The following is an 18804-nucleotide window of genomic DNA, read 5'->3' on the forward strand; positions in this document are numbered from 1 at the left end:
CTTTTACACGTGTTATTAATAACCCCTTAGACCAGACTCCAACTCAGCAAAGTTCATAGTGGCCAAAAACACTGATGAATTGCGACCAATGTAACCTCTCATTTGGTTTTGTCCCGGACCACAATAACAAGGGTCGTCCCATTCCGACTCAGTTTTCTCTCACAAGGGCTTAGTAGGAGGGGGACGGGTCTTGACCGCAGAGTTATTGCAAAACATCCTGCAGTACCCCACCATCTCCAAGAGCCTTCTGAGGGCCCTCTTGTCTGTCGGGGTTGGGAGGTCAGTGATAGCCTGCACTGTAGCTTGCATCACTGCCAGCTGCCCCTGTGTCACCACAATTCCCAGGTAGGTGACCCTCGTGTGGCCGAATTCATTTTTTCAAGGTTCACTATCAAGCTGGCTTCAGACAGCCGTATTAAATTGCCAATACACACATCTGTGTTCCTCAGTCCTTTAGTCACTGAATTACTCGTTAAATATTGCTGTTGTTTACTAGGCTGCCCTATTGTAACAACAATCACCCAACGTCCCAGTTCTTTGCATTGCCTCGGGACAATCAAACACACGGGTGCGAGTCGTTTAATTAGTTCTTCTAAAGATTCGCTTTGTTCGGGGATTAAGGGAGAGACCTTATCAGTAGACCTGGCCAAAACAATAGCCTTCTCCCATCTGATCGATCCCATACTAATCTTTTCAAAATGGTTTTTTTCTCTTATCAGGGGGCCCCTAGCTTCATTGATTTCCACGCTAACACCGACTAGGTTTGTTAGCATATCAAAAGCCGGTGACCGTCTCAGTTCGCGTCGGTCATGATCAATAACATTTTCCCCCTGGGCAGCCGGTAAATCTCTTTCATGATTCCACCAACTGTTTCCTCCAGCACCGCAAAATGTCCACCGGGGGGTACCTCGTGGGCCATGTTAAAAACCTCATCCCCATAACTCTTTTGCACCATCCCCCACTCCTCATCTGTGGGTACTGTACTTGATTTCCCTTTTTTCCTTAGCACTTCCTTCTCCACACAATAGCCTACTAGTTCCCTTGTTAAAACTGTGTCAGAGAGAGCTGTCTCTGCCAAAACATCAGCCCCTCGTCTCGCTCCTGCGTCTGCACAAATTCTTTCCTGGCTACTGCTACGTCCGTCCCAGCTCCCTCACTACCTCTTGTCTCATTACATCCCGTCTCATACAAGGTTGGCAGAAACGTTTCAGCTAAATTCACTATCGCGGGCCCGTGATAAACCTGTGAGTCCATGGGCGGGGCCTCAATGCTGGCAGGCTGACCTGTCAATCTCACGACTGGGAACACGATTCCTCCGGCGATGTCATTACCGAGCAAGACTTCCACGTCTTTCATCGGTAATTCGGACCTCACCCCGATCGTGACTAGTCCAGAGACCAGGTTGCTTTGTAAGTGTATCTGGTGCAAAGGGACGGACTCTGTCCCTTCCCCAACACCTTTGACCTCTACCTCCCCAGTCTGGGTCTCTGAGCTAACCTCTAATACACTCTTCAGTATTAGTGACTGACACGCTCCCGTGTCTCTCCAGATCCGCACTGGAACTGGTTTTAACCCCTCCTTCACTGACACCAATCCGGCCGAGATAAAACTCTCGCGCCCTTCCTGGACTTTTTCAGACCTGTCCTTCCCTAGCGGTTCGCTTAACAGCTCGATACAGCCATTCAACATTGCCGGTTTTCCTTTTCCCGTCTCCTTCTTTGGGGCAAAGCACCTGGACGCAAAGTGTCCGACTTTCCCACAATTATAACAGACAACCCCAGGAGACTTCCTACCAGACTGCTCCCGGTCTACCTTATCCTTTTCACTAGTCCCCGGCTTACTTTCTGACTTTTCCGGCGGACTCTCCCCGCCGTCCTGACTACCCTTCTGGTAGCCTTTACTCGGGGCAAACTTCATTTTATGCGTCAACGCGTACTCATCCGCTAACTTAGCAGTTGCGGCTAACGTGGCTGCCTCTTTCTCATCGAGGTAGGGTCTCATACCCTCAGGGACACAACCTTTAAACTGCTCAATCAGAATCAGCTGCAGTAGTCTGTCATAATCCCCCTCTACCCCCTTCGAGGCGCACCAACGCTCACAATATGTCTGCATCTCACGGGCAAACTCCAAATACGTGCGGTCCCACTGCTTCCTCGCATTCCGGAACCTCTGCCGGTATGCCTCCGGGACCAACCCATAAATCCTGAGGATGGCCTCTTTCACCACCTCATACGTCTGGGCATCTTCCGCGGACAAAGCTGAGTAAGCTTCTTGGGCTTTCCCTTTCAGTACACTCTGAAGTAAAACAACCCACTTATCCCTCGGCCAGTCCTGACTTATAGCCACTTTTTCGAAGTGGAGAAAGTACCGATCCACGTCGGTATCGTCAAATGGGGGAACCAGCCTAACCTCCTGGGTCGCCCGGAACCCTCCACCTTGGTTCGGCACGCGCCCCTGCTCGGCCCTTATCTTTAACTTCTCTAGCTCAAATTCCCTTTCCCTCTGTTTCCCTCTCTCTTCTCGCTCCCATTGCCTCTCTTTCTCCTCTCTCTCTAACTGTCTCTCTCTCTCTCCTGCCTTTCTACCTCTTTCTCTTTCTCCCGCCTTTCTAACTCTCTCTCCTGCCTTTCTAACTGTTTCTCTTCGTGTTCTAACTGCCGTACCCGGAACTCGTGTTCGAGTCTCAGTTTTTCAAGCTGCACCTGTACCGTGTCTCCAGCAGGTTTTTCAATAGACACCACCCCCAGCTCACCTTGGGGAAACACACCTTTAGATACATAGTGCTCTACAATAGCTCTGTGTATCTCCTCTCTCCTCATTGTCGACTTCACCTTCGCAAGATTCAACCGTTTGGCCACAGCTACCAATTCCGATTTCCTGGCATCCTCTAATGCCTCCAAGGTCGGCGCCTTTATAAATTCCTCAGCCTCCATTTCTGCTGTTTGTCTTTTCTTTCTTTCAGGAATTTTAACCCAATCAATTTACTCCGTCCCAAATTTAGCGTTCAAAATCGCGCACGAGAACCCCACTTATGTTACGTACCCCGTAACTGGGTTGCCAAACCAGCAGAAATGGATCACTCAGTTGGAGTCTGGAGTAATAGAACTAAGAAAGTTTTATTAAAGAAATAAGCAACACAGTAATCGAAAGGATAATAAATGCAACAGTTCAGCAATGATAAACACACATGTGCACAGAATTAAGATAACAGCATCAATCAAGCTCTATCGTTGTCTAGGGGTAAATGATCAAATTTCAAAGTGACTCAAAGTTCAGTCCAGTTTAGTAGTTCAGTTCGCAGTAATCGTTGCCCTGGAGATGGACAACGTGGGGGGAGAGAGAGAGGGAACAGGAATAATTGATCATTCAGACACGGCTTCACTCGCAGACCGGCGATATGGCTCACAAGCAGCTTTTGGGCAGGTCCTTGGTGATGTCACCTGAGGTCACCGACTGTGACCCCTCCTCCAGATGCGGTCGATCCTCTGCAGTTAACCCGGCACCCAGGCAAGGGCGGACACACACTGGGTTCCCGCTGATCGTACCTTTCCACCCTATCCGTTGTCTGGTACTCTCCACCGACTCGTGAGAGGCGTACCGCTTCCAGGGTCTCGTTACCTCGAGTGGCGTGTGTCCTGCCTTAGCGAACCGGTCCCTTTTTATCCCCCTGCTGGGCTATCGCCTGTCCATCACGTCAAACAGTTCAAGGTTCAAAGGGGGGAGCCGCTCCAGACAGCTCTCTCTCCCCCGTCCCTTCATTACACATCTCCAGACGCTGCTCCATTGTTCCTTATCTCTCCTTCCACTGAGGGCAGGTGGCAGACCACTTGCTGATGTCACTGATGCTAACCCAGGCCAGCAAACATCTTAATTTTATGTGTATTCTCGTAACACAATGTATTCCCAATAACCTGGTATTATTGCTAAGTTATGTAAATATTCTATGAAAGCAATAAAAAGATCGAAAAAGAAAGGAACCACACCACCAGTTTCAGGAACGGTCATTACCCCTCAACTATTATGGTGAAGATATAGGAGTCTCAGGACCCACACCACCAGGTTGAGGAACAGTTATCACCCCTCAAACATCAGGGTGAATATACAGGAGCCTCAGGACACATACCACCAAATTCAGGAACAATAATTGGCCCTCAACCATCTGGATGGTAGTACAGGAGCATTGGGACCCACACCACCTGGTTCAGGAACATTTATTACTCGTCAACCTTCAGGGTGAAGGTACAGGAGCATTGCGACCCACACCAGCAGGTTCAGGAACAGTTATTACCCTTCAGCCATCAGGGTGTTGGTACAGGAGCCTCAGGACCCAGACCACCAGGCTTAGGGACAGTTATTACCTCTCAACTATCAGGAAAGAGGTACAGCAGACTCATGACCAACACCACCAAGTACAGGTGTGGTTATTACACCTCAACCGTCAGGGTGAAGGTACAGGAGCCTCAGGACGCACACCACCAGGTTTAGCAACAGGTATTACAGCTCAACTATCAGGGTGAAGATGCAGGAGCCTCAGGACCCACGCCACCAGGTTCGGGAACAGTTATTAACCCATAACCATCAGGGTAATGGTACAGGAGCCTCAGGACCCACACGCACAGGTTCAGGAGCAGTTATTACCCCACAACCTTCTGGGTGAAGGTACAAGAGCCTCAGGACCGAGACCACCAGGTTTAGGAACAGTTATTACCCCTCAACCATCAGGGTGAAGGCACAAGAGCAAGAGGAAACACACCACCAGGTTCAGGACCAGTATTACCCCTGAACCATCAGGAAGGATGTACAGGAGCCTCAGAACCCAGATCTCCAGGTTTAGTAACAGTTATTACCGCTCAACCATCAGGAAAGAAGTACAGGAGCCTCATGACCTTCACCACCAGGTACAGGAGTGGTTATTACACCTCAGCCATCACGGTGAATGTACAGGAGCATTCGGACCCACACAACCAGGTACAGGAGTGGTTATTACCATCAAACATCGGGGTGAAGATACTGGAGCCTCAGGATACACACCACCAGATTCAGGAACAGTTATTACCCCTCAACCATCAGTAAGGTTGTACAGGAGCATCGGGACCCACACCACCTGGTTCAGGAAAAATTTCTACCACTCGACCACCAGGAAGGATGCACAGGAGCCTCAGGACCCAGACCACCAGGTTTAGAATCAGTTACTACCTCTCAACCAGCAGGAAAGAGGTACAGGAGCCTCATGACCAACACCACCAAGTACAGGGAATGGTTATTACACCTCAACTGTCAGGGTGAAGGTAAGGGAGCTTCATGACCCACAGCCCAGGTTATTACCTTTCAACCATCATGGCGAAGGTACAGGAGTCTCAGGTGACACACCACCAAGTTAAGGAACAGTTATTACTCTTCAACCATCAGAACGGAGGTACAGGAGCATCAGGACCCACACCATCAGGTTCATGAACAGTTATTACCCCTCAACCATCAGGGTGTATGAACAGCAGCCTCAGGAATCATACCACTAGTTTCAGGAGCAGTTATTACCACTCAACCATCAGGGTGAAGGCATAGGTTCCTCAGGACCAATACCACTAGGTTCAGGAACAGTTATTGCACCTCAACCATCAGGAAGGAGGTGCAGGAGCCTCAGGACCCACAACACCAGGGTCAGGAACATTTATTCCCCCTCAACTGTCAGGAAAGTAGTAAAGGAGCCTAGTTCTTTTTTTAGTTCCGTTGATTAATTCCGTTTTGATTATTTTCTTTTTTGAGGGTGTTATATATTTTTTATTTTTTTTTCTTATTTCGTGATATTTGTCTAGATTTTTTTTGTCCTGTATTATTCATTGGTATCTGCTATGATTGGGAGTTTTGTCAACTAAATACTATTTGGTTTTAAAATTACTCACATTAAGTATTACAACATATTCCCAATAACTTTGTATTATTGCCATGTTATGCTAGTATTCTATGAAACTAATAAAAAGATTGGAAAAGAAAGGACCCACACAAGCAGGTTCAGGAACAGTTATTACCCCTCAACCATCAGGAATGTGGAACAGGAGCCTCAGGGCCAACACCACCACGTTCGGGAACAGTTATTAACCTTCAACCATGAGGAAGGAGGTATAGGAGCCTCAGGACCCAGACCACCAGGTTTAGGAACAGTTACTACCTCTCAACCAACATGAAAGAGGTACAGGAGCCTCATGATCAACACCACTAAGTACAGGAATGGTTATTACACCTCAACCGTCAGGGTGAAGGTAAAGGAGCGTCACGAGCCATAGCCCAGGTTATTACACTTCAACCATCACAATGAAGGTACAGAAGTCTCAGGTCACACACCACCAAGTTCAGGAACAGTTATTACCCTTCAACCATCAGAACGGAGGTACAGGAGCATCAGGACCCACACCATCAGGTTCAGGAACAGTTATTACCCCTCAACCGTCAGGGTGTATGAACAGCATCCTCAGGTGTCATACCACTAGTTTCAGGAACAGTTATTACCGCTCAACCGTCAGGGTGAAGTTAAAGGTTCCTCATGACCAACACCACTAGGTTCAGGAACAGTTATTGCACCTCAACCATCAGGAAGGAGGTACAGGAGCCTCAGGACCCACAACACCAGGGTCAGGAACATTTATTCCCCCTCAACTGTCAGGAAAGTAGTAAAGGAGCCTAGGTCTATTTTTAGTTCAGTTGAATAATTCCGTATTGATTATTTTCTTTTTTGAGGGTGTTATATATTTTTTCTTTTTTTTTCTTTTTTCGTGATATTTGGCTAGACTTTTTTTGTCCTGTATTATTCATTGGTATCTGCTGTGATTGGGAGTTTTGTCAACTAAATACTATTTGGTTTTAAAATTACTCACGTTAACTATTACAATATACTCCCAATAACTTTGTATTATTGCCATGTTGTGTTAGTATTCTATGAAACTAATAAAAAGATTGGAAAAGAAAGGACCCACACAAGCAGGTTCAGGGACAGTATTACCCCTCAACCATCAGGAATGTGGAACAGGAGCCTCAGGGCCAACACCACCACGTTCAGGAACAGTTATTAACCTTCAACCATGAGGAAGGAGGTATAGGAGCCTCAGTTCTCACCTCAGCAGTTTCAGGAACAGTAATTACACCTCAACCATTAGGGTGAAGGAACAGGAGCTTCAATACCCACAGCAACAGGTTCAGGAACAGTTATCACCTCTCAAACATCAGGGTGAAGATACTGGAGCCTCAGGACACACACCACCAGATTCAGGAACAGTTATTGCCCTTCAACCATCTGGAAGGTGGTACAGGAGCATCAAGTTCCACAACACCTGTTTCACAAACAGTTATTACCCCACAACCATCAGGAAGGAGGTACAGGAACATCGGGATGCACACACCACCTGGTTCAGCTACAGCTATTACCCGTCAACCATCCGGGTGAAGGTACAGGTGCCTCCGGTCCCACACTACCAGGTGCAGGAACAGGTATTAGCCAACAACCAGCAGGGTGATGGTACAGAGCCTCAGGACCAGCAACTCCAGGTTGAGGAGCAGTTATTACCATTCACCCATCAGGAAGGAGGTATAGGACCATCACGAATCACATCAACAGTTTCAGGAACAGTAATTGCCCCTTAACTATCGGGGTGAAGGTGCAGAGCCTCAGGACCCACACGATCGGGTTCAGGAACAGTTATTAAATCTCAATCATCAGGAAAGAGGTACAGGAGCCCGGGTCTTTTTTTTAGTTTAGTTGATTAATTCTGTTTAGATTCGTTTTTTTTCAGGGGTTTATATATTTTTATCATTTCTTTCTTTTTACATGATATTTGTCTAGATATATTTTTTTGTCCTGTATTATACATTGGTATCCTATATGTTTGGGAGTTTTGTCAACTAAATAATATTTGGTTTTAAAATTACTCACGTTAAGTATAACAATGTATTCCCAATAACCTGGTATTATTGCTAAGTTATGTAAATATTCTATGAAAGCAATAAAAAGATTGAAAAAGAAAGGAACCACACCACCAGTTTCAGCAACGGTCATTACCCCTCAACCATTATAGTAAAGATATAGGAGTCTCAGGACCCACACCACCAGGTTGAGGAATAGTTTTTCACCCCTCAAACATCATGGTGAATATACGGGAGCCTCAGGACACACACCACCAGATTCAGTAACAATTATTGCCCCTCAACCATCTGGAAGGTAGTACAGGAGCATTGGGACCCACACCACCTGGTTCAGGAACAGTTATTACTCGTCAACCATCAGGGTGAAGGTACAGGAGCATTGGGACCCACACCTCCAGTTTCAGGAACAGTTATTACCCTTCAACCATCAGGGTGATGGTACATGGGCCTCAGGACCCAGACCGCCAGGTTTAGGGACAGTTATTACCTCTCAACCATCAGGAAAGAGGTACTGGAGCCTCATGACCATCACCACCCGGTACAGGAGTGGTTATTACACCTCAACCGTCAGGGTGAAGGTACAGGAGCCTCGGGACCCACACCACCAGGTTCAGGAACAGTTATTACCCCATAACCATCAGGGTAATGGTACAGGAGCCTCAGGACCCACACGCCCAGGTTGAGGAGCAGTTATTACCCCTCAACCTTCCGGGTGAAGGTACAAGAGCCTCAGGACCGAGACCACCAGGTTTAGGAACAGTTATTAACCCTCAACCTTCAGGGTGAAGACACAAGAGCAAGAGGACACACACCACCAGGTTCAGGACCAGTATTACCCCTGAACCATCAGGACGGATGTACAGGAGCCTCAGAACCCAGATCACCAGGTTTAGGAACAGTTATTACTGCTCAACCATCAGGAATGAAGTACAGGAGCCTGATGACCATCACCACCAGGTACAGGAGTGGTTATTACCTTCAAACATCAGGGTGAAGATACTGGAGCCTCAGGACACACACCACCAGAATCAGGAACAGTTATTGCCCCTCAGCCATCAGGAAGGCTGTACAGGAGCATCCGGACCCACACCACCAAGTACAGGAGTGGTTATTACACCTCAACCGTCAGGGTGAAGGTACAGGAGCATTGGGACCCACACCACCAGTTTCAGGAACAGTTATTAACCTTCAACCATCAGGGTGATGGTACAGGAGCCTCAGGACCCAGACCACCAGATTTAGGGACAGTTATTACCTCTCAACATTCAGGAAAGAAGTACAGGAGCCTCATGACCAACACCACCAAGTACAGGAGTGGTTATTACACCTCAACCGTCAGGGTGAAGGTACAGGAGCATTGGGACCCACACCACCAGTTTCAGGAACAGTTATTAACCTTCAACCATCAGGGTGATGGTACAGGAGCCTCAGGACCCAGACCACCAGATTTAGGGACAGTTATTACCTCTCAACCATCAGGAATGAAGTACAGGAGCCTCATGACCAACACCACCAAGTACAGGAGTGGTTATTACACCTCAACCGTCAGGGTGAAGGTACAGGAGCCTCAGGACCCACAGCACCAGATTTAGAAACAGGTATTACAGCTCAACTATCACGGTGTAGATGCAGGAGCCTCAGGACCCACACCACCAGGTTCGGGTACAGTTATTACCCCATAACCATCAGGGTAATGGTACAGGAGCCTCAGGACCCACACGCCCAGGTTCAGGAGCAGTTATTACCCCTCAACCTTCCGGGTGAAGGTACAAGAGCCTCAGGACCGAGACCACCAGGTTTAGGAACAGTTATTACCCCTCAACCACCAGGGTGAAGACACAAGTGCAAGAGGACACACACCACCAGGTTCAGGACCAGTATTACCCCTGAACCATCAGGAAGGATGTACAGGAGCCTCAGAACCCAGATCACCAGGTTTAGTAACAGTTATTACCGCTCAACCATCAGGAAAGAGGTACAGGATCCTGATGACCATCCCCACCAGGTACAGGAGTGGTTATTACACCTCAGCTATCACGGTGAATGTACAGGAGCATCAGGACTCACACAACCAGGTACAGGAGTGTTTATTACCTTCAACCATCAGGGTGAAGATACTGGAGCCTTAGAACACACACCACCAGATTCAGGAACAGTTATTGCCCCTCAAACATCAGGAAGGTTGTACAGGAGCATCGGGACCCACACCACCTGGTTCAGGAAAAGTTTATACCCCTCAACCATCAGGAAGGAGGCACCGGAGCCTCTGGACCCAGACCACCAGATTTAGGAACAGTTACTACCTCTCAACCAACAGGAAAGAGCTACAGGAGCCTCATGACCAACACCATCAAGTACAGGAATGGTAATTACACCTCAACCGTCAGGGTGAAGGTAAAGGAGCTTCATGACCCACAGCCCAGGTTATTACCCTTCAACCGTCACGATGAAGGTACAGGAGTCTCAGGTCACACACCACCAAGTTCAGGAACAGTTATTACCCTTCAACCATCAGAACGGAGGTACAGGAGCATCAGGCGCCACACCATCAGGTTCAGGAATAGTTAATACCCCTCAACCATCAGCGTGTATGAACAGCAGCCTCAGAAGTCATACCACTAGTTTCAGGAACAGTCATTACCCCTCAACCATCAGGGTGAAGGTACAGCTTCCTCAGGACCAACACCACTAGGTTCAGGAAAAGTTATTGTGCCTCAACCATCAGGAAGGAAGTACAGAAGCCTCAGGACACGCACCACCAGGTTGAGGAACAGTTATTACCCTTCAGCCATCACGGTGAAGCTACAGGAGTCTCAGGTCCCACACCACCAGGTTCAGGAACAGTTATTAACCCTCAACCATCTGGAAGGAGGTACATTAGCCTCAGACTCACACCACCAGGTTCTGGAGCAGTTATTACCCCTCAACCATCAGGATGGAGGTACAGGAGACGCAGAACGCACACCACCCGGTTCAGGAACTGTTAGTACACCTCAACCATCAGGGTGAAGGTACAGGAGCCTAAGGACCCACACCACCAGGTTCAGGAACAGTTGTTACCCCTCAACCATCAGGGTGAAGGTACAGGAGCCTCAGGACCAACACCACCAGGTTCAGGAACAGTAATTACCACTCAACCATCTGACTGAAGATGCAGGAGACTCAGGTCTCACATCACCAGGTTCGGGAACAGTTATTAATTCTCAATCATTAGGAAAGAGGTACAGGAGCACAGGTCATTTTTTTTAGTTTAGTGGATTAATTCTGTTTAGATTAGCTTTTTTTTGAGGGGATTATATATTTTATTCATTTTTTTCTTTTTTCATGATATTTGTCTAGATATATTTTTTTGTCCTGTATTATGCATTGGTATCCTATATGATTGGGAGTTTTGTCAACTAAATAATATTTGCTTTTAAAGTAACTCACGTTAAGTATAACAATGTATTCCCAAGAACCAGGTATTATTGCTAAGTTATGTAAATATTCTATGAAAGCAATAAAAAGATTGAAAAAGAAAGGAACCACACCACCAGTTTCAGGAACGGTTATTACTGCTCAACCATTATGGTGAAGATATAGGAGTCTCAGGACCCACACCACCAGGTTGAGGAACAGTTATCACCCCTCAAACATCAGGGTGAATATACAGGAGCCTCAGGACACACACCACCAGATTCAGGAACAATAATTGGCCCTCAAACATCTGGAAGGTAGTACAGGAGCATTGGGACCCACACCACCTGGTTCAGGAAAAGTTATTAACCTTCAACCATCAGGGTGATGGTACAGGAGCCTCAGGACCCAGACCACTAGGTTTAGGGACAGTTATTACCTCTCAACCATCAGGAAAGAAGTACAGGAGCCTCATGACCATGACCAACACCACCAAGTACAGGAGTGGTTATTACAACTCAACCGTCAGGGTGAAGGTACAGAGCCTCAGGACCCACAGCAGCAGGTTTAGGAACAGGTATTACAGCTCAACTATCACGGTGTAGATGCAGGAGCCTCAGGACCCACACCACCAGGTTCGGGAACAGTTATTACCCCATAACCATCAGGGTAATGGTACAGGAGCCTCAGGACCCACACGCCCAGGTTCAGGAGCAGTTATTACCCCTCAACCTTCCGGGTGAAGGTACAAGAGCCTCAGGACCGAGACCACCAGGTTTAGGGACAGTTATTACCCCTCAACCACCAGGGTGAAGACACAAGCGCAAAAGGACACACACCACCAGGTTCAGGACCAGTATTACCCCTGAACCATCAGGAAGGATGTACAGGAGCCTCAGAACCCAGATCACCAGGTTTAGTAACAGTTATTACCGCTCAACCATCAGGAAAGAGGTACAGGAGCCTGATAACCATCACCACCTGGTTCAGGATAAGTTTCTACCCCTCGACCATCAGGAAGGAGGCACAGAAGCCTCAGGACCCAGACCACCAGGTTTAGGAACAGTAACTACCTCTCAACTTACAGGAAAGAGGTACAGGAGCCTCATGACCAACACCACCAAGTACAGGAATGGTTATTACACTTCAACCGTCAGGGTGAAGGTAAAGGAGCTTCATGACCCACAGCCCAGGTTATTACCCTTCAACCGTCACGGTGAAGGTACAGAAGTCTCAGGTCACACACTACCAAGTTCAGGAACAGTTATTACCCTTCAACCATCATGGTGAAGCTACAGGAATCTCAGGTCCCACACCACCAGGTTCAGGAACAGTTATTAACCCTCAACCATCTGGAAGGAGGTACATTAGCCTCAGACTCACACGCCCAGGTTCTGGAGCAGTTATTACCCCTCAACCATCAGGATGGAGGTACAGGAGACGCAGAATGCACACCACCCGGTTCAGGAACTGTTAGTATACCTCAACCATCAGGGTGAAGGTGCAGGAGCCTCAGGACCCACACCACCAGGTTCAGGAACAGTTATTACCCCTCAACCATCAGGGTGAAGATACAGGAGCCTCAGGACCAACACCACCAGGTTCAGGAACAGTAATTACCACTCAACAATCTGGCTGAAGATGCAGGAGACTCAGGTCCCACACCACCTGGTTCAGGAACAGTTATTACCCCTCAACCAACAGGAAGGCGGAACAGGAGCCTCAGGACCAACACCACCACGTTCAGGAACAGTTATTACCCTTCACCCATGAGGAAGTAAGTATAGGAGCCTTACTTCAAACATCAGCAGTTTCAGGAACAGTAATTACACCTCAACCATTAGGGTGAAGGAACAGGAGCTTCAAGACCCACAGCACCAGGTTCAGGAACAGTTATCACCTCTCAAATATCAGGGTGAAGATACTGGAGCCTCAGGACACACACCACCAGATTCAGGAACAGTTATTGCCCCTCAACCATCTGGAAGGTGGTACAGGAGCGTTAGGTTCCACAACACCTGTTTCACAAACAGTTATTACCCCTCAACCATCGGGAAGGAGGTTCAGGAGCATTGGGATGCACACACCACAGCACCTGTTTCACAAACAGTTATTGCACCTCAACCATCAGGAAGGAGGTTCAGGAGCCTCAGGACCCATAAGACCAGGGTCAGGAACATTTATCCCCCCTCAACTGTCAGGAAAGTAGTAAAGGAGCCTAGGTCTTTTTTTAGTTCAGTTGATTAATTCCGTTTTGATTATTTTCTTTTTTGAGGGTGTTATATATTTTTTATTGTTTTTTCTTCTTTCGTGATATTTGTCTAGATTTTTTTTGTCCTGTATTATTCATTGGTATCTGCTATGATTGGGAGTTTTGTCAACTAAATACTATTTGGTTTTAAAATTACTTACGTTAAGTATAACAATGTATTCCCAATAACCTGGTACTATTGCTAAGTTATGTAAATATTCAATGAAAGCAATAAAAAGATTGAAATAGAAAGGAACCACACCACCAGTTTCAGGAACGGGTATTACCCCTTATCCATTATGGTGAAGATATAGGAGCCTCAGGACCCACTCCATTAGGTTCAAGAACAGTAATTAACCCTCAACCATCAGGAAGGAGGAACAGAAGCCTCAGGATCCACACCACCAGGGTCAGGAAAAGTTATTACCCCTCAACCTTCAGGGTGAACATATAGGAGTCTCAGGACCCACACCACCAGGTTCAGGAACAGGTTTTACCCGTCAACCATCAGGGTGATGGTACAGGAGCCTCATAACCAACACCACCAATTACAGGAGTGGTTATTACACCTCAACCGTCAGAGTGAAGGTACAGGAGCATCAGGAAACACATCACCAAGTTTAGGAACAGGTATTACAGCTCAACCATCATGGTGAAGATGCAGGAGTCTCAGGACCCACACCACCAGGTTCAGGAGCAGTTATTACCCCGTAACCATCCAGAAGGAGGTACAGGAGCCTCAGAACCAACACCACCACGTTCAGTAACAGTTATTACCCTTCAATCATCAAGAAGGAGGAATAGGAGCCTCATGACTCAAATCTGCAGTTTCAGGAACAGTTGTTACCCCTTAACCAGCAGGGTGAAGGTACAGAGCCTCAGGAGCAACACCACCAGGTTGAGGAACATTTATCACCCCTCAAACATCAGGGTGAAGATACAGGAGCCTCAGGACACACACCACCAGATTCAGGATCAATTATTGCCCCTCAACCATCTGGAAAGTAGTACAGGAGCATTGCGACCCAGACCACCTGGTTCAGGAACAGTTATTACTCATCAACCATCAGGGTGAAGGTACAGGAGCCTCAGGACACACACCACCAGGTTCAGGAACAGTTACTATCCCTCAACCATCGGGAAGGAGGTACAGAAGCCTCAGGACACACACCACCAGGTTGAGGAACTGTTATTACCCTTCAACCATCACGGTGAAGGTACAGGAGCCACAGGACCCACATGCCCAAGTTCAGGAACAGTTATTACCCCTCAACCATCTGGAAGGAGGTACATTAGCCTCAGACTCACACCACCAGGTTCTTGAGCAGTTATTACCGCTCAACCATCAGGATGGAGGTACAGGAGCCTCAGGACCCACACAACCAGGCTCTGGAATAGTAATTACCACTCAACCATCTGGCTGAAGATGCAGGAGACTCAGGACCCACACCACCAGGTTCAGGAATAGTTATTAACTCTCAATCAACAGGAAAGAGGTACAGGATTCCAGGTCTTTTTTATAGTTTAGTTGATTAATTCTGTTTAGATTAGTTTTTTTTCGAGGGGTTTATATATTTTATTCATTTCTTTCTTTTTTCATGATATTTGTCTAGATATATTTTTTTGTCCTGTATTATGCATTGGTATCCTATATGATTGGGAGTTTTGTCAACTTAATAATATTTGATTTTAAAATTACTCATGTTAAGTATTACAATATATTCTCAATAACTTTGTATTATTGCCATGTTATGTTAGTATTCTATGAAACTAATAAAAGGATTGGAAAAGAAAGGACCCACACCACCAGGCTCAGGAACAGTTATTACCCCTCAACCATCAGGAAGGCGGAACAGGAGCCTCAGGACCAACACCACCACGTTCATGAACAGTTATTACCCTTCAACCATGAGGAAGGAGGTATAGGAGCCTCACGTCTCACATCAGCAGTTTCAGGAATAGTAATTACACCTCAACCATTAGGGTGAAGGAACAGGAACTTCAAGACCCACAGCACCAGGTTCAGGAACAGTTATCACCTCTCAAACATCAGGGTGAAGATACTGGAGCCTCAGAACACACACCACCAGATTCAGGAACAGTTATTGCCCCTCAACCATCTGGAAGGTGGTACAGGAGCGTCAGGTTCCACAACACCTGTTTCACAAACAGTTATTACCCCTCAACCATCAGGAAGGAGGTACAGGAGCATCGGGATGCACACACCTCCTGGTTCAGCTACAGCTATTACCCGTCAACCATCAGGGTGAAGGTACAGGTGCCTCCGGTCCCACACTACCAGGTTCAGGAACAGGTATTAGCCAACAACCATCAGGGTGATGGTACTGAGATTCAGGACCAACAACTCCAGGTTTAGGAGCAGTTATTACCATTCACCCATCAGGAAGGAGGTATAGGAGCATCACAACGCACATCAACAGTTTCAGGAACAGTAATTACCCCTAACCATCGGGGTGAAGGTACAGAGCCTCAGGACCAATACCACCAGGTTCAGGAACAGTTATTACCCCTAAACCATCAGGAAGGTGGTACAGGAGCCTCAGGAGACACTCCACCACATTCAGGAACAGTTATTACCACACAACCATTACAGTTAAGGTACAGGAACAGTTACTACCCCTCAACCATCAGGAAGGGGGCACAGGAGCCTCAGGACCCAGATGACCAGGTTTAGGAACAGTTATTACCTCTCATCCATCATGAATTAGGTACAGGAGCCTCATGACCAACACCACCAGGCATAGAAATGGTTATTACTCCTCACCGTCAGGGTGAAAGTACAGAAGCATCAGGACCCACACCACTAGGTTCAGGAACAGTTACTACTGCTCAACCATCAGGATGAAGGTACAGGAGCCGCAGGACCCACACCACCAGGTTCAGGAACAGTTATTACCCCTCAACCATCTGGGTGAAGGTACAGGAGCCTCAGGATGCAGACCACCAGTTTCAGGAACAGGTATTAACACATAACCATAAGGAAGGAGGTACAGGAGCGTCAGGACCAACACCGCCATGTTCAGGAACAGTTATTACCCTTCAACCATCAAGAAGGAGGTATAGGAGCCTCAGACGAACATCAGCAGTTTCAGGAACTGCATTTACCCATAAACCATCAGAGTGAAGGTACAGGTGCCTCAGGACCCACACCACCAGGTTCAGGAACAGTTATTATACATCAACCATCACGGTGAAGATACTGGAGCCTCAGGACACACACCGCCTTATTCAGGGAAAGTTATTACCCGTCCACCATCAGGGTGAAGGTACAGGAGCATCAGGTCCCACAGCACCAGAAACAGGAACAGATATGACCCCTGAACCATCAGGAAGGAGGAACAGGACCATCAACACCCACACCACCAGGTTCAGGAACAGTTATACACCTCAGCCATCTGAATGAATGTACAGGAGCCTCAGCACCCACACCACAGGTCAGGAACAGTAATTACCCTCAACCATCTGGGTGAACGTTCAGGAGCGTCTGACCCAGACCACCAGGTTCAGGAACAGTTGCTCCCCACATCCGTCAGGAAGGAGGTACAGGAGCCTTAGAAGCCACACCACCAGGGTCAGGGAAAGTTATTAACAAATATCCATCAGGAAGGATGTACAGGAGCCTTAGGACCCATATCACCACATTTAGGAACAGTTATTACCTCTCAACCATCAGAAAAAGGTACAGGAGCCTCAGGAACAACACCACCAGGTACAGGAACAATTATTACCCCTCAACCATCAGGGTGAAGACACAAGAGCAGGAGGACAAACACCACCAGGTTCAGGAACTGTTATTACCCTGCAACCATCAGAAAGGTGGTACTGGAGCCTCAGGACCCAGACCACCAGGTTCAGGAGCAGTTATTACCACTCAACCATTAGGGTGAAGAAACAAGAGCAAGACGACACAGACCACCAGGTTCAGGAACAGTTATCAATCCACAACCATCAGGAAGGAGGTACAGGAGTCTCAGAAACCAGACCACCCGGTTTAGGAACAGTTATTATCTCTTAACCATCAGGAAAGAGGTACAGGAGCCTCAGGACCAACACCACCTGGTACAGGAATGATTATTACCCCTCAACCATCAGGATTGTGGTACAGGAGACTCAGGACCCACGAGACCAGGTTCAGGAATATGTATTACCCCACAACCATCCGGAAGGATGTACAAGAGCCTCAGGACGCCCACCACTAGGTTCAGGAACAGTCATTACACCATAACTATCAGAGTGAAGGAACAGGAGCCTCAGGTCCCACAGCACCAGATTCAGGAACTGTTATTACCCCTCAACCATCACGGTGAAGGTATAGGAGCCTCAGAACCCACACCACCATGTTCAGGAACAGTTATTGCCCTTGAACCATGAGGATGGATGTACAGGAGACTCAGGAGCCACACCACCAGGTTCAGGAACAGTTATTACACTTCAACCATCAGGAAGGAGGTACAGGATCCACAGGACCAACACGACCAGGTACAGGAACCATTTTTACCCCTCAACGATCATGGTGATGGTACAGGAGCCTCAGTACACAAACCACCAGGTTTAGGATCAGTTATTAACCAACAACCATCAGGCAGGAGATATAGGAGCCTCAGGACATGCACCACAAGGTTCCAGAGTAGTTAATATTTGTCAACCATCAGGCTGATGGTACAGGAGCCTCTGGACCCACACCACCAGCTTCAGGAACAGTTATTACACCTCAAACATCAGTGTGAATGTACAGGAGCCTCAAGACGCAGACCAGCAAGTTCAGGAACAGTTATTTCCCCTCAACCATCAGGGTGAAGGTGCAGGGTCCTCAGGTCCCAAACCGCCAGGTTCAGGAACAGTTATTACCCCTCAACCATCAGGGTGAAGATACAGGAACCTCAGGAGCCACACCACCAGGTTCAGGAACAGTTATTACACTTCAACAATCAGGAAGTAAGTACAGGATCCACAGGACCCACATGACCCGTACAGGAACCGTTTTTACCCCTCAACGATCATGGTGATGGTACAGGAGCCTCGGGACCCACCACACCAGCTTCAGAAGCAGGTATTATCCCACAACCATCAGAAAGGATGTACAGCAGTCTCAGCACCCACAACACCAGGATCAGGATTAGCTATTACACGTTAACCATCAAAAAGGAGGAACAGGAGCCTCAGAACCCGCAGCACCAGGGTCAGGAGCAGTTATTACCCCTTAACCATCAGTGTGAATGTACAGG

At 47.5% G+C, this 18804-nt stretch overlaps 1 pseudogene; it reads left to right on the forward strand.

Annotated features, from left to right (window-relative positions):
- Positions 1-10248: 10248 nt before the first annotated feature.
- LOC134341425 (uncharacterized) lies at positions 10249-17910 on the forward strand (annotated as a pseudogene).
- The last annotated feature ends 894 nt before the right edge of the window (positions 17911-18804 follow it).

Source organism: Mobula hypostoma (assembly GCF_963921235.1).
Source record: "Mobula hypostoma chromosome Y unlocalized genomic scaffold, sMobHyp1.1 SUPER_Y_unloc_1, whole genome shotgun sequence".
Taxonomy (NCBI): domain Eukaryota; kingdom Metazoa; phylum Chordata; class Chondrichthyes; order Myliobatiformes; family Myliobatidae; genus Mobula; species Mobula hypostoma.